Source organism: Pocillopora damicornis, chromosome 4 (genome assembly GCF_964200805.1).
Source record: "Pocillopora damicornis chromosome 4, jaPocDami1.2, whole genome shotgun sequence".
NCBI lineage: Eukaryota > Metazoa > Cnidaria > Anthozoa > Scleractinia > Pocilloporidae > Pocillopora > Pocillopora damicornis.
The window spans coordinates 27,764,643-27,780,383 of NC_142673.1; the positions used below are offsets into that span (position 1 = coordinate 27,764,643).

The following is a 15,741-nucleotide window of genomic DNA, read 5'->3' on the forward strand; positions in this document are numbered from 1 at the left end:
TCTGAATTCCTACCTTTCGGGTTTTCTTTCCGTATCTTGGTAGTTCTTCCGCTTCAAGGAAACTTTGAATGTCAATGTCTGTAAGCGATACGGATTTTTCAGTGTTTTAACAGCCATAATCCGAGGAAATTTCGACAAACAACCATGGATTGAGAATGTTAAAAGCTTTGTCATTCATTCATCAACCTGACCGAGTGGTACGAAAGGCGAGTGAAGTGTCCGCAGCTGATTAGCGATATCAAATACGCGTGAAAAGATATAGTATTTTTTCAGACACGTGTTTTATTTCAGCTCTTCTCAGGGCTGGAAATCGTTGTATGTGACTGTAGTCTATATGAGAACATATTTTATTTATTAGTTATTTTGAGATCGAAATATTATCTGTTCATTTCATTTCTATCAGACTGCTAAGGCCACGCTAATGACGTCTATTGGTCTGATACAAGTCATCTTGGTCTTATGTTTTGTAAAACCATGCGCGAGTGACGTTTGCAGCCAAAAAATCTGTCAGTGTACCAACTTTGGTATGACCCGGGTAAAAGTGAAATGTCAAGTTCATGGATACATTCCGACTGGAATCCCAAGCAATACAGTGGAACTGTAAGTGATAAAGAAAACTCACTCCTCTTTCTCCAAGGCCTATTATCGTGTGCTTTTTAGACCTCTTGATCTCTTCCGCCCATTTCTTTTATTGCAAAGTTTGTTCTCCTTCTCGGCGTTGAATCATGGTCCGTCATCTTCAAGTATTTCGAGTAAGACGAATGATGCTATTCTTTAGTATAGTTTAATGCGGATAATACGAGTTGCACGTACTTGCTGCTGTAATTAACCTACTGTCTTTAGAATTCAAATTTCTTGTCATTGTCATACTTATTAATTGTAGACTACGAGCAGTTCATCCTTTTTGGCGAGGTCCGTAGGGCAAGTCAAACCCTGACCCTTACCGACCTAACCCAAAGAAAAAAATGGCCGTGCTGTGTTCTGAGAGCGTGTTAATGAGCCTCACTCTTAGAGTCCCGCTCGGAATGCAAAACATAATATAATTTCTTTTTGCGCTGTCTTTTCTATACTCGCGCAACGGAGTACGCCGAAAGCAAAGACTGCTTGTAGTCTATATTAATAATCAAATCTGTTATCCCAGAGATCTTTCAAGTTGTTCCTTGAGCTCGATTACAGAAGACGTCTTCAGGAACCTGACTGTTTTAAAGAAATTGTAAGTAGTAAATGAAAAAGAAAAAAACTGCGAATTCTCAGAAAATGTCAAAAGCATGTATTTCATATTAGATCGAGAAAGAAGTAAGCAATTTAACCATTATATTGTAATTGTGTCTGTGTGTATCTAAGGGAAGCTTGATGGCAGGGCAGACGTATCGTCCGTATCATGTCTGGCATCAGGAGCCCATGACGAGAAATGGGCTCCTGATGGCATATTAAAAGGAAAAATTAATCATGGTGGTGAAAAAAGTTTGAAAAAGGTTTTGGGATGTCTTTGATTCAGCTATCTGATTTCAAGTTATTTATAAATACTCTTGAATGCATGGTTCAATATTTTATTCACTATCTATGACCTGATAGATTTCGACCATTTTATAAGTAATTGATCATTAGGATACTAACAGCGTCTTCCTAATGATAAATAAAACAGGAAAGCGCAAGTAATCATGTATAAGAGGAACATTTCGCTTTTAGAAAAAATTGTATGCCTAATCTGGGAAGCATTAATAAATTTCTTTTTTCGTGAATTCTTTCCATTTTTCCAGGGACTTGTCAAATAATTTACTGCGACACATTCCTCGAAACACTTTCCGGAATATGAAGAAACTGGAATTAATGTAAGGGAATTCTTAAATTCCTAATGATTTAAATCAAACAATAAATTTGCATCGTGTTGTAAAAATTGTTTCGAGTAGAAAAGTATTTCCAATCAATATTTTCCATTTTCATCGTGATTAGCTGGTCGTGAAAATTATCGTCCCTGTAGAGTTTACCATAACTCTTTCAAATTAATTAATCAAAATTAACTGTTATTATCATTATTCTTTAGAAATATAGTGATGTAAATTGTTTCCAGGGAATCAGTCCGCCTCTATTTGACGACATTTGCTTTCATTTTCTTCCCAGAAATATTTACAAGAACTCAATTTCAGGAAGTTTTTACCTTCCAGAAGGCGTTTCTTCTTTGTGAGTTTTGATTGGTGAAATACGTTTATGAAAGCTGTTTGTCACAGAATCAAAGTACATCTAGATTGATTGGCAAAATATTGCTTAAAGCTTATATTCTCCAAACTCTCTAAAAAATGAAATGATGATGAATTGGTTATATTCAGTTTTATAAAATCCGTGGATAGATATCTGGATGCCTGTAACAAACGAAGCCAGAAACAAGGCTGCGTGAATTGTTTTAGCCAACTGCTGAACACTTATAACTTGATGTTAAATCTTGCACTTTTGTAGGAAAATCAGTGACAACTTACTATCAATTGTTGATGCGAAGGTCATTCTTAAAGGATTAACGCAGCTTCAGAAACTGTAAGTGCCATGTTTTAAGATGATTTAAAAATCACACAAACATAATTGAAGGCTTTGAGAATATAATCATTGTAGATATTAAGTTATAATTCCTCCTCATTCGACCAAAGTCATTTGAATTGCCTTGCAATATCGTCCACCATAGCTTATTAAAAAAGAAAAATTTAAACGTCATATCACCTTAAATGCATTCACCAGATAGTTGCTACTTACTTCAAACGGTTCATTTTTACAGAGATCTTGATGGAAATCCACTTGGACCATCCTTGCCATCAGATATTTTCCTTGGGTTTGAGAATATGACATATCTGTAAGTTCAGTGGCTCCATAAATTAGTAACTAATAAGAAGTATTATACTGAACGTTAGTTTCATGATGTAGTCACTATCGAAATGGATCCTAACGTTTCATCCGAACACGTTTAGTTTTACTCAGTCGACGATGTCGATTGTTTAAGCGTTTGGTCATGAAACATTATACTCTGCTGTGATTCGTTGTGGTGCGTTATGATGCAGCCATTCTGATCGATGTCTACTCTGCTCCTGGAATTTCTGCAGAGTCTTCTCTGAATTGCCCCTTAAACTCTGTGCGCGAAAAAATAGTAATCGCAGTCAATGAACTTTTTTCCTTATCAAATCGAGCGGTTTTCGCTGCCGGACGAGTAGGTGCTCGTGGAACGTCGGAAGTCTGCAAATCGAGTGCCAATCACAGCTGTTGAAAAAAAGTATTCGTAGAAACGTTGGCCAGATCGTGAGGCAAACGATAACGAATCATTAATCCTGTTTTTCTAACACGATTAATTACCTCATAACCACCCATTGTTACGATATATAAGAGAAAAATCGTTTTCACTGATTAATCTACGAATTGTCAAGGGATAAACTACAGCCATCACTTTTGATTTTGGCCTGACAGAAACTCGTATTAAAAAAAAATGTATAGGAATGTTCCTCTTTTTTTGTCTCATTATGGTTACTCCCTTCGTATACTTCCCAAGAAGACAAGGACCGTTCCTTTATTAAAAAAAAACCTGAGTTTCTGAAAAATTTCTCAAAGTCAGCAAAAACGGAGAACCCTTGCAACATTCTTTTAAAGTTCATTTAAAGTATTTGAATATCAGTCTTACTTAATTTTCTCTACAACGCTGTCTTTTTTCATACAACTTTTGTAGTTCCATGGCTAGTTGCAACTTGGCAAACATCGACAATGGAACTTTTCGAGCAATGCGATACCTACAATTTCTGTAAGTAGTGTTTCAATGTTTTTTTCCTTTTTTATGTCATTTGAGCATAAGACTTGGCATTATTGGAGAGGTAAACAATTTCCCTTTCCGCAAGTAAAAGTGAACACAAAACTTTACCAAACGTGCATAATTTCAACAAGGTAAAGAGGTCTGGTGCTAGGTTTTGTAATGCGAACACTTCATGAGCACTCGTCACACATCCTTCACCTCGAACCATGGCAGGCAGATTCATTTGTGATGAAATCAACCTGGAAAAAGCGGCACCGGATTACTGTTTTAAATTTGTCCGTTTTCAGTGATCTTTCCTCCAATAAGCTGACTCGTATACACAAGAGCACAGTGGAGGGACTCACGGATCATCTCAATAACTTGTAAGTACATTGGATGTGCATTATCATGGGTCAGGGTAATGCGAGTTTAAAATGAATATCTTAACAGACCCCACTTATTCTGTGGACAAATAAATCCTTCATTGTGCTTAGGATCCAAACTACAGGCGGCACCTCTTACAGTTCGCGTACTTTTTTTAGTGAAATATTGGACCCGCCGTGATAATGAGATCTATCAAATATGTAAAAGAAAATTAAATTCAACCTCCTCCCTCCCCCCCCCCCTCCCTTTCTTAGGTAGGTATTGCTGTTGTTGTAGTTGGGCTGAATAAGTTCAATTCTATTTATTCTGGTTAATAGGTACCTTCAAAAAAACGCGCTAGAGACAATAGGTGACGGCATTTTAAATCAATTTAAAAATCTCCAAAGATGGGGGGTATTTTTAGACATACTTGCATAAAACTGGTAAAATGGCAAAGAATTCGGTAAGGAGCAAAGTTGAAATGGTGCCAATAACTACTTTCCTAATGCAAGGTTAAGAAAATGTTTTGTATGACAAGAGAATTTGAAAAATTCTACCAAATTAGGTCAATTCCTTTTTTTAGACATGATTTTTCTCGGAAAGGAACTCTAAACCCCACAAATTTTTTGAGGGTCGTTTTTTATGTCATCAAGAACACTTAAATGGTTTCTTTTGTATCATTTTTTTTCTTTCACGCATGCCCTAAGCGATCGGCGCGATTCTCAGCTAAGACTGTACTCAAGTCGCATAATCGCGTATCATTTGTTGAAACATCGATAAAGGTGTATTCATAACCTAAAAAAACATTACTTGTTGCAGTAAGCGAATTTTATTTCAGATTACAAGTATGCGATTGCGATGCTAACACAAAATTAATTTAAAGATGTTTGATGTTTAACAAATGGCGAAATGGCAAAACTCAGCGATGAAGCTTATGCAAATACTCCTTACCTTTGAAAAAATTCATTCAGAAAAAATCTTAAGATTAAAATTCTTGATGAGCGAAAAGAATGCGAAAGTAATATAGAAAAGTATCCATGTCAAAAAAAGAATTGGATAGAAAACGAAAGAAAAAACCATTGATCATTGTTACGGTATAATCCAACCGATAGAAAAACACTACAATCCTACAAACTCAGCTACTTTATTAAACAACTAGTGATATTCTTAACAAGGAGCGACTCCTGAAGGCAGTACGGTACTTATGTTCGATAAAATTGCTTAAGCCCACTACAGCCAAGCTCATTCGTGAAATTAGCAATCTTCTACTGTAGCTCTCTCTCTCGCGTTATAGCTTTCTAAACTGTCGGTCACTCCTGACGGCAACAATTTCTTTTATTACATAAGCGAGTCCTTTTATATATATTCACAAAGTGTTCTGGAACATTCCAGAAGCTCAAAAAATAACTATTTTAGTAGCATTACGTAATAACTGCGTGACTCAACGAAATGTTTTAGGTAGTCGTATGGTATGCATGCGCATGAAGCATGACTAAGCTGTCTAGAGATTTCAAGAAGCTTATATATATTTGCAACAACAATTACCCATAACAGTCATGATAGTGTTTTGAAGGTGTTGCGCGACAAAGCCAAAGGGACTGTCCAAACAGCGAGTTTCTTGTTCGTCTGTTGCTATTGAAAGAAGATCGCAGCTGGAAAAGAGAGCGTTGATATATATTCATTAGAGCTCATTACGTATTTTTTTGTTTCCTTGGATCTTGTAGCTTGTTGGCCGATAACAAGCTGACATCTGTACCAGATTTGACAGGTCCGAAGACTCTAGGTTGCTTGTAAGTAACTACAAGAGATTAGAATCTCTGGGTAACTTCTATCTTTTGCCGGATATAGCAGTTATTTTATTGTCATGCTTGGGAAGGAACCTTATCTCAGAATGTTGATAATATCTTTCACGGGTGAGCGATATTAAAGAATTTTAAGCGTACAAAGAGAGGTGTTAAAAAAAAATAAACAATCATCTATCGTTCTAGTAATAATCTAGTGATAATATAGTCAGTAAAACAAATGAACGTCATCATCATTAGAACGGGGGAGTGGTCACTATACAGTTGACTTCTATCATATTATTAAACTTACGTTTATTTCAGTTGTTACGGTATTTTTCAAACCGCCAGAAAGATACAACTCGTACAACTCAACTACTTTATTGACCAACGTAATAACTACGAAGCGATATCGACAACCAATACAATAACTATCTTCTTACTTATCTACGGAGCGATATAAATGCTAATACAATCAGTATCCCTATAACTTAGAGCCCTTTACAAATAATATCACTTAAATCTCAGTGCACTACCGCACAACTCACAGTTCTCTTGAAAATCTTTAACAAACTGTCGACGTCCGTAATTCTTTGTCTCACGTAGCCTTCCACACGGCTTTCAATTCCAATAAACAACTCTGTCCGGCTCTCGCTCCTCTGGGCTCTTCGCAACAGCAGTTATAGCTCACTAAAAGGCCTCTTTCTTTAAGCTAGCGTGACTCCTTATATATCTTTCGGAAAAGTTCTAGAATGTTCTAGAGATCTGTAATATTGTTATTTTTAGAAACATTACACTATGATTACATCATAACAAAAATATGCTGAGTCACGGTTCTAGAAGGTTCTCCTTAAAGTTCTCGCTTAGTCATCATGACTAAATGTTCTAGAAACTTCTTCGTTCTATTTTTAATAATTATGTAACGCAACGCACTCTAAAAAACATGGGCGCTCTCCATAACACCCTCCCCCTTCGAGAAAAGAAAGTTTGCAAAACTTTCTTGCAAAGCTCAAGGTCTCGAGAGACAGTCTGCAATAATATTATCCTTTCCTTTTATATGTCGGATGTCCAAGACATACTCCTGCAGCATCAAACTCCACCTCAACAATCGCTGATTCTTGCTCTTTAATTTGTGAAGAAATACGAGGGGGTTGTGATCGCTATACACAACAACGGGCAAACTTGAGGAACTAACATAAACTTCAAAATGTTGAAGAGCTAACAGCAGTGCTAAACATTCCTTTTCGATGGTGGAATAGTTCCTTTGACTTTTGTTAAACTTTTTTGAAAAATAACAAACCGGGTGTTCTACACTTTCATCATCCTCTTGTAACAACACAGCACCAGCGGCAACATCGCTTGCATCAACAGCCAGCTTGAACGGTGAAGAGAAATCAGGCGCTGTTAAAACAGGGGCACTCTGTAACATGGCTTTCAGCTCCTCAAAAGCCTTTTCACACTGGTCGCTCCAATTAAATTTCTCCTTCTTACTGAGCAGTTTTGTCAATGGCTCTGTGACAGTTGCAAAGTTAGAGCAAAACCTTCGATAATAACCAGCCATACCAAGGAAACGCATCAGTTGCTTTTTGTTTTCTGGTCGCGGAAACTTGATTATGGCTTCGACCTTGGCGTTAACTGGCTGTACTTGTCCTCGTCCGACGACATGTCCCAAATACGTCACTTGTGCTTGGCCAAACTCGGTTTTAGAGAGATTGATTGTTAATTTGGCCTCGCTCAACTTCCTGAAGAACTCACGGATAGTTTCTCGGTGTTTCTCCCAGGTTTCACTATAGATGATTACATCATCAATATAGGCTTCACAATCCTCAAGGTTGGCGATGACTTTGTTAATGAGACGTTGGAAGGTAGCAGGAGAATTCTTCATACCAAAGGGCATGACCTTGTATTGGTAGAGTCCTTCTGGAGTTACAAATGCTGATATCTCCTTAGCGCGATCCGTTAACGGTACTTGCCAAAATCCTTTGAGAAGGTCAAATTTCGTTACATACTTTGCCTTTCCCAGCTTATCGATACAATCATCCATTCTTGGGATTGGAAAGGTATCTGTCTTAGTCACACTATTAACTTTCCTGTAATCGGTACACATCCGATAGCTCCCATCCGGTTTAGGCACGAGTATACATGGAGAACTCCAACTACTGCTGCTTGGTTCGATAAAATCGTTCTCCAACAAATATTTTACCTCTTCTTTGAGGTACTGTTGTTTTCTCGGATTCAGCCTGTATGGGTGTTGTTTAACAGGAGTAGCATCACCGACATCCACGTCATGGTAAATCTGATTTGTCCTAGATGGTACATCAGGGAACAGGTCACTATACTTTTCAAGTAGCTTCTGTAGGTCTTGACGTTGACTCTCTTCAAGGTGTGACAGCTTGGAGTCCAAATTCTTTAGCACATCGGAGTTGGTGAGTTTTGATGTGTCAGTAGGACTGAGATGACTACTACTAAACTCACTACTTAAGTCTTCGGGCTCAGAAATAACTACATTAACGTTTACGGGCTCTTTAACTACATTATTATCTCTCTCTAGGTAAGGCTTCAACATGTTAATATGACACAGTTGCGTCTGCTTACGCCTATCTGGAGTAACTACTACGTAATTAAGGTTATTTAACTTCTTCTCAATAACATAAGGACCAAAAAATCTAGAATACAATGTGTTACCGGGCACTGGCAACAATGCAAGAACCTTTTGACCTGGCTTAAAACTACGTTCTACAGCGTCTACATCATACTTCTTCTTCATTAACTTCTGAGAAGAACTAAGATTGTCTCTAGCTAGTTCACAAGCTCTAAATAACTTAGTACGAAAGTCTGAAACATATTGTAAAAGATTAATAGACTCACTACCGCTTGCCAATAATTTCTCCTTAAGCAGTTTAAGAGGCCCTCTCACAGTGTGCCCAAAAACAAGCTCAAACGGACTAAATCCTAGGGACTCCTGGACGGACTCGCGTGCCGCAAACAGCAATAGGTGGATTCCCTCGTCCCAATCTTTCTCTGTTTGGAAACAGTAGACTCTCATCATGTTCTTTAAAGTCTGGTGCCATCTTTCAAGAGCTCCTTGACTTTGAGGATGGTACGCGGATGATCTATACTGTGCGATTCCAAGCTCGTGCATTACTTGTTGAAAAATACCAGACATGAAATTAGAACCTTGGTCAGACTGGATAGCGCTAGGAAGTCCGACCAGCGTAAAGAACTTCGTTAAAGCTTTGACGATAGTCTTGGCCTTGATGTTTCTCAGGGGGACGGCTTCAGGAAATCTGGTGGACGCACACATGATGGTTAACAAGAACTGATTTCCAGACTTCGTTCTTGGTAGCGGTCCGACGCAATCAACAATTACACGGCTGAATGGTTCTTGAACGGCTGGCAGAGGCTGCAGTGGCGCTTTTGGAATGGTCTGGTTTGGTTTCCCAACCATCTGACAGGCGTGACATGACCTACAGTACTCAGCTACATCTTTTCTCAGGTTGGGCCAATAGAAATTATTCAAGATCTTTCTGTGAGTTTTGTTCACACCTAAATGGCCAGCCAGGGGAGTCTCGTGTGCTATACTTAAAATGTCTTGCCTGTAAGTTTTCGGGACAACAACCTGGTACTTAACAGCCCATTCGTCCTCAGCTGGAACATCGAGCGGTCTCCACTTTCTCATTAGCACTCCATTCTTTGTAAAATAACAGGTAGGGTTCTGTGATACTTCGTTTTCACTAACGCTTCTTGAAAACAACGGCGAAATTTCTGGGTCTTCACGTTGTCCAGCGATGAGCTGAGAGGTCGACATCTTCTCAGACTGATCTGTTAAATTCTTCTCAGGTAGGATTTCTGTTGGCTCAGAAGGGAAGGGACTTGGCTGCTCATCCTCAAAAACTCGACTGATAAGGGTGTCCGCTAAGGCAATTTCTTCATCGCTGGTTTTCCTCTTCTTGCTCATGGCTCGCGTTACTACACATGCAGGATAAAGACCAGGAATTATCTTCTCGACGGGGTCTGGAGACTTTTCTGAACTAGGCTTCTCTGTAACGACAGCATTAATGACCACTTTGTCTCCTGCAAGGTCATTTCCAAGGATAAGATGTACTCCATCGAACGGCAATGTTGATTGTACTCCAACTTTCACAGGACCAGACACAAGATCTGACGACAGAAAAACTGTATGGAGCGGCACTGGGGTATACTCGGAACTGATTCCTCTGATTAGAACACTTGCACCAGTGGACGATTTCTCAGAAAACAACAACGTGTCGCTTAATAGCAAAGACTGTGAGGCTCCAGTGTCTCTTAAAATCTTGATCGGTACTGAATCTGTCATATCACGGGATAATGATACTGAGCCATCGTGAATAAAGGGCTGAAACATATCCATGACAGATTTAGACGAACCACTGACGTCATTTGTAGAGATTGTCTGGGTCTTCTCTCGAGAAAATCGCGGAGGTGTACATTCACTTTCAGAAACTGAAGGCGACGGCTTGGCAACAAATCCGTTGGGCTTCGACTCCACACCATATTTTTGCGCAGATCTCCACTTTTCTGGGCAACTGGAAATCAGATGACCTTCTTTTCTGCAATAATAACAGGTTGGTGGCTTGATGGGCTTATTTGGAACAAACCTGTTTTGTCCTGGCGAGGTGGAGCTGGAACGATTTGTAAAATGGTTACCAGGGTTCCGTTTGGGAGGTGCTCCGTCATTCTGTTTACTCCGCTGGCTTCCAACCCATCGTGATGCGGAGGGAGGCTGAAATCTACTGTCAGGCTGACGGGGCTTTTCCACGAAGTTCACTTTGTGACTCAGCGAAAATTCATCTGCTAACCGTGCAGCGTCTTCCAACGTTTCTGCTCTTTGCTCGTTAATGAACGTTCGGACATCACTGTGAATGCACCTCTTAAATTCTTCAACTAATACCAACTGTCTTAACTTATCGTAACTCTTATCTACCTTCTGTGAATAACACCAACGATCAAATAACTGTTCCTTACTCCTAGCAAATTCTACGTAGGTTTGACTACTAACTTTCTCATAGTTTCTAAACTTTTGACGATAAGCCTCAGGAACTAACTCGTAACCCTTTAAAATAAGATCCTTAACTTCGTCGTAACTTACAGCTTGTTCTACACTTAACTGTGTATATATTTCCCTAGCTTTACCAACCAATACACTTTGTAATAACATAACCCAGTACTCTTTAGGCCACTTAAGACTACTAGCTACTTTCTCGAAGTGTAAAAAGTACTTATCAGCATCTTTTTCTTGGAATGGAGGCACTAACCTGATGTTCTTTGTAACATCAAACTTTTCGCTATGCTTTTCACTATCCGAGCTTAATCCTAATTTCATTTGTACCTCTAACTTTTTCATTTCCATTTCATGCTGAAAAGCCAGTTTCTCTTTCTCTAGCCTCTCTTGTCTTTCCATTTCCTCTCTCTTCAGTCTTTCTTGTCTCTCCATTTCTTCTCTCTTCATCTCCATTTCTTCTCTCTTCAGTCGTTCTTGCATTTCCCTTTCCTCTTTCTCTCGCTTTTCTTGCATCTCCAACTTTTTTATTTCTAACATTGTTTTTGACGATGTTTCTAACATTGTCCCTTCAAAAACCTCAGTATCCACTAAGTGGTTTACTATAATCTGTCGTATCTCATCCTTTCTCATTGCTTGCTTAGACTCTAACTCTAAGTGTTTTGCTAATAAAATAAGTTCGTCTTTCCTTAACGCATTAAATACTCCTTTGTCGGGACTCGACATAAAGTCTTCTGGATTAAACTTTGACATCTTGATATACTCTATGACTACTTAAGTCGACAATAACTTATCTTTAGAATACTCTACTATAACCTTCACTACAAAACTCGCTCCTAGACAATAACTCATATGCCAAATACTTCTGTAAAATTCGCTCCCGAACAATTACCTCTGCTCTAAATACACTTCCACAAAATTCGCTCCCGGACAGGCCCCCAATTTCTGTTACGGTATTTTTCAAACCGCCAGAAAGATACAACTCGTACAACTCAACTACTTTATTGACCAACGTAATAACTACGAAGCGATATCGACAACCAATACAATAACTATCTTCTTACTTATCTACGGAGCGATATAAATGCTAATACAATCAGTATCCCTATAACTTAGAGCCCTTTACAAATAATATCACTTAAATCTCAGTGCACTACCGCACAACTCACAGTTCTCTTGAAAATCTTTAACAAACTGTCGACGTCCGTAATTCTTTGTCTCACGTAGCCTTCCACACGGCTTTCAATTCCAATAAACAACTCTGTCCGGCTCTCGCTCCTCTGGGCTCTTCGCAACAGCAGTTATAGCTCACTAAAAGGCCTCTTTCTTTAAGCTAGCGTGACTCCTTATATATCTTTCGGAAAAGTTCTAGAATGTTCTAGAGATCTGTAATATTGTTATTTTTAGAAACATTACACTATGATTACATCATAACAAAAATATGCTGAGTCACGGTTCTAGAAGGTTCTCCTTAAAGTTCTCGCTTAGTCATCATGACTAAATGTTCTAGAAACTTCTTCGTTCTATTTTTAATAATTATGTAACGCAACGCACTCTAAAAAACATGGGCGCTCTCCATAACACAGTATCAACAATGTCAAATTTAATTGCTCCTGACTCCCTGACTCTTTTTTCTTCTCAGACACCTACAAGGGAATCGGATCACAGATTTATCAAGAATTGCCACATCTGGAATTGGAAAAGTGTTTGAACTGTAAGTATTTGATCCCAACTGAACTGAATGTTTTATTTTTTTAAATTTTTTAGTTTTTTTTTTTTTTTTTTTTTGGGGGGGGGGAGGGCGATACTTATTAAGAAACTTGCTTCCTTTTTATGGATGCCTTGGGTTATAATCAAGTGTGCTCCAGCTCTACTAACGTTTTAAAATGTTGTCTTTATCTTGTAGATTGTTGGACAACAATAAGATTCATCACCTTCCATCAAACATATTTCAGAATACTCTCGTAGTAGGGAGCCTGTGAGTAACCGAAACCACAAGAATAAGGAGTTTTCATTCTATGGCTGCCTTTTGATAGTATTATATAAAAAAAAAAGTAGTCACTCTCAATGTGTATCCATATCATGATTTCCTCTATTACAAAAGGCAGACATGAGAATGCAACTGTCCCTTCAATTTTTGCTTTGTTCTACTTTTTTCATAAAACATGAAAACTAAGGGGAAACTTCCTGCAGTGTTTTCAGATAACTTCAAGGTTTGACTTTTGGTCCGTTCCTTTAAGTGAGGATGAATCTACATGTAACATCTTTTTTGATCAGACTGTTTATAAGTCTCCCTTTAGGTTTTTTCAAGAGATATTAAGCTGTTCATAATGTATTGATTTTTATTGTCGATAACGTTACTTTTCTGATCTTTCCATAGTGATTTGTCCTTCAACAAACTGCAGTCATTACCAGATGAAATATTTAATAGGCTCGATCAATTAAACATTCTGTAAGTAGATCGGGAAAACTTTGTCCCAAATGAATTTTCATTTAATAATACATGATCAGGTCGAGATCACCTCCTTCTCTTAAAACATTGTTAAACAACTGTGGGTATATAACCCAATAGGGAGCGAGTTTCATAACTTTCTGATCTTATGATACAATCCTTGTTATTTGCCCCCAAAAGGTTTGAAATAATTTGAATTCTTTTCTTTCAAAAGAAGACCACTAGTGACACCATATCATTTTGGCTAAGCAACCCATTGTTACTAATGTTTAATTTTCAAGGGATGAAGGATACCTTAAAATGAAAACTTCGATATAGGACATCGTAAAGAGCTTTCCTTAAGGTTTATTTCCATTAGTTCAAACTATGACCTAATCCTGCCTTATGTTCAATATCCAAAAATAATAATTACCCAGATAATGACGTCATTTTCTGAATTTCGGTGTTTCAGTGTTTAAGACCAATAGCAATTTAAGATATTAGGCAGTAATTTCAGTGAGTTTTCTCAGTTTTGTCTCAAGAAAGCACAGGATTGGATAATTTTCCGTCCGCAAAGGTGTTCGTGACCGATCTGGCAGCCAATGTTTACATAAGATAATTTGGTTCATCAATCGGCCAAAAGTTTAAACTGTTCCTACCTTTCTCCTTTCACTTCAGATCGTAAACAATCGAAGCGATCCAGTGTTGCGTTTGTGTCTGATCTCCCCATTTTGCGCTACCATACGAGAAAAACCTCAAAAGGCTCAACGCTTTAACAAGACTGTGCATGTTAGTTAAGGGGAAACATACGCGTTGTACGCGTACATGAGTTTTTTATTTCTTTTTTTTCGGATCGGTGGGTTGAAATGGGACACTGCGTAAATGATGTTTGAATTTTTGTAAATGCTGTGACTAAATGCCCTTTAACCGGACACGGCTCAAATAGACTAAATGCGCAACAGTCAGAAAATTTTAACAGATTTTCCACCTAAAGGTTCTTTGAAACTTTTACGAATATCAGATATTTGTTTAGAAATGTAAAGCGATTTCAAAGATTAATGTGATTTTTTAGTGGACAAATTTCCGCATACCTCATCACTCTTTCACAATACATGTTCTGAGTTGAGTGACTAGCAGACACCTTATTTTTTTCCCCTGTTCTTAGGGTGCTAACTTTCAACAACATCACTCACATTAACAAGCGCACATTCAGTGGACTTTCCAGTTTGACTACACTGTAAGTGTCCTTTATTTACTTCTCTAAAGAAGCGTAAGTCAGGGCTTTAAATAACGTTTTTCATAAGCATTGTAGTAGGTACAGTAGGTGTATAGTGGTGTAGTAGGTGACTGTGCCCGGAGAAGAGGCCTTTAGACCCCTTTCCCTAGGGGAGCCAGGGGGGCACTGTCCCTCAGAAAGAAAAAAAATTGAAATCTGGACCTTAAAAATGTTGTTTCCTCCATTTAGACCCTTTCCCTAGGAGAGTTTGTTCAAGAGAATCGAAACGAGTCAGAGCGAGGCTCGTTTCACGAAACGAGACTCATTTGACGAAACGAGACTCATTCGACGAAAAGAGACTCATTTGACGAAACGAGACTCGTTTGAAGAAACGAGACTCGTTTGACGAAACGAGATTCGTTTGACGAAACGAGATTCGTTCGGCAAACGTCGGCTCTCGGCGCATGCGTAGATGTCTATTTTTTTTTCCCAAGGTTGTTGTAGGGTCGGAAGGTTAGCGTCGAGATATTCGTACAATACATAAAGGTAAGTTCTATTTTCTATGTCTTGGTATGGTAAACGAGTAGGGAAGGCCTTAACCAATATTATTATATGGCTGGTAGCATATATTTCAGCACATAGAAAAAAGCATTGAATATGTGTATCGAATAAAGTTCAAAGCTTCCAGGCCCAATACTAAAGTTACTTCATTCCTCCACAACGAGGGATGGCAGAAATTATAACCATCTCAAAGATATAAATTTTGAAAAATAAAGGTCAAATTTTCCCCGAAACTTCAAGTGTCATAATGCAAGGAATATTTTATCATACTGTGCTGTTTTAGTTTTTTTTTTCTTTAATGAAGACCGTATTCATAGGATATTCGATCTTAAAGACATGAATGATAATTTCTTTCTTAAAATGAGTTTTTCCTCGTAAACCATCTTTTTATCTCAGGGATATAATCAAAATAAATACAAATTAAAATGAGAAATCTAACTTCGCTACAAAAAAATGTTCTTACATGTTAATGTTTCAGAAAATTTTTCAGATTATTACAGAGATGAGATTGCTTCGGTTGGTCTTGGATCACCAATCTTTCTATCACGACGCAGAAAAAAAGGATAGTTTTAGAAAGAGAGCTTTGATTTA

General features: G+C 38.1%; 1 pseudogene across 1 annotated transcript in view; it reads left to right on the plus strand.

The window, feature by feature from the left end:
- Window positions 1-15,741, plus strand: part of LOC113683025 (uncharacterized) — a 39,217-nt pseudogene that overhangs the window by 2,621 nt on the left and 20,855 nt on the right. The window contains exons 2-14 of the transcript XR_016186060.1: window positions 404-600; window positions 1,142-1,213; window positions 1,761-1,832; window positions 2,122-2,181; window positions 2,455-2,529; window positions 2,765-2,839; window positions 3,701-3,772; window positions 4,069-4,143; window positions 5,848-5,913; window positions 12,585-12,656; window positions 12,849-12,920; window positions 13,323-13,394; window positions 14,539-14,610. The product of XR_016186060.1 is annotated as an uncharacterized LOC113683025 (transcript). The remainder of the gene's footprint in view (window positions 1-403; window positions 601-1,141; window positions 1,214-1,760; window positions 1,833-2,121; window positions 2,182-2,454; window positions 2,530-2,764; window positions 2,840-3,700; window positions 3,773-4,068; window positions 4,144-5,847; window positions 5,914-12,584; window positions 12,657-12,848; window positions 12,921-13,322; window positions 13,395-14,538; window positions 14,611-15,741) is intronic.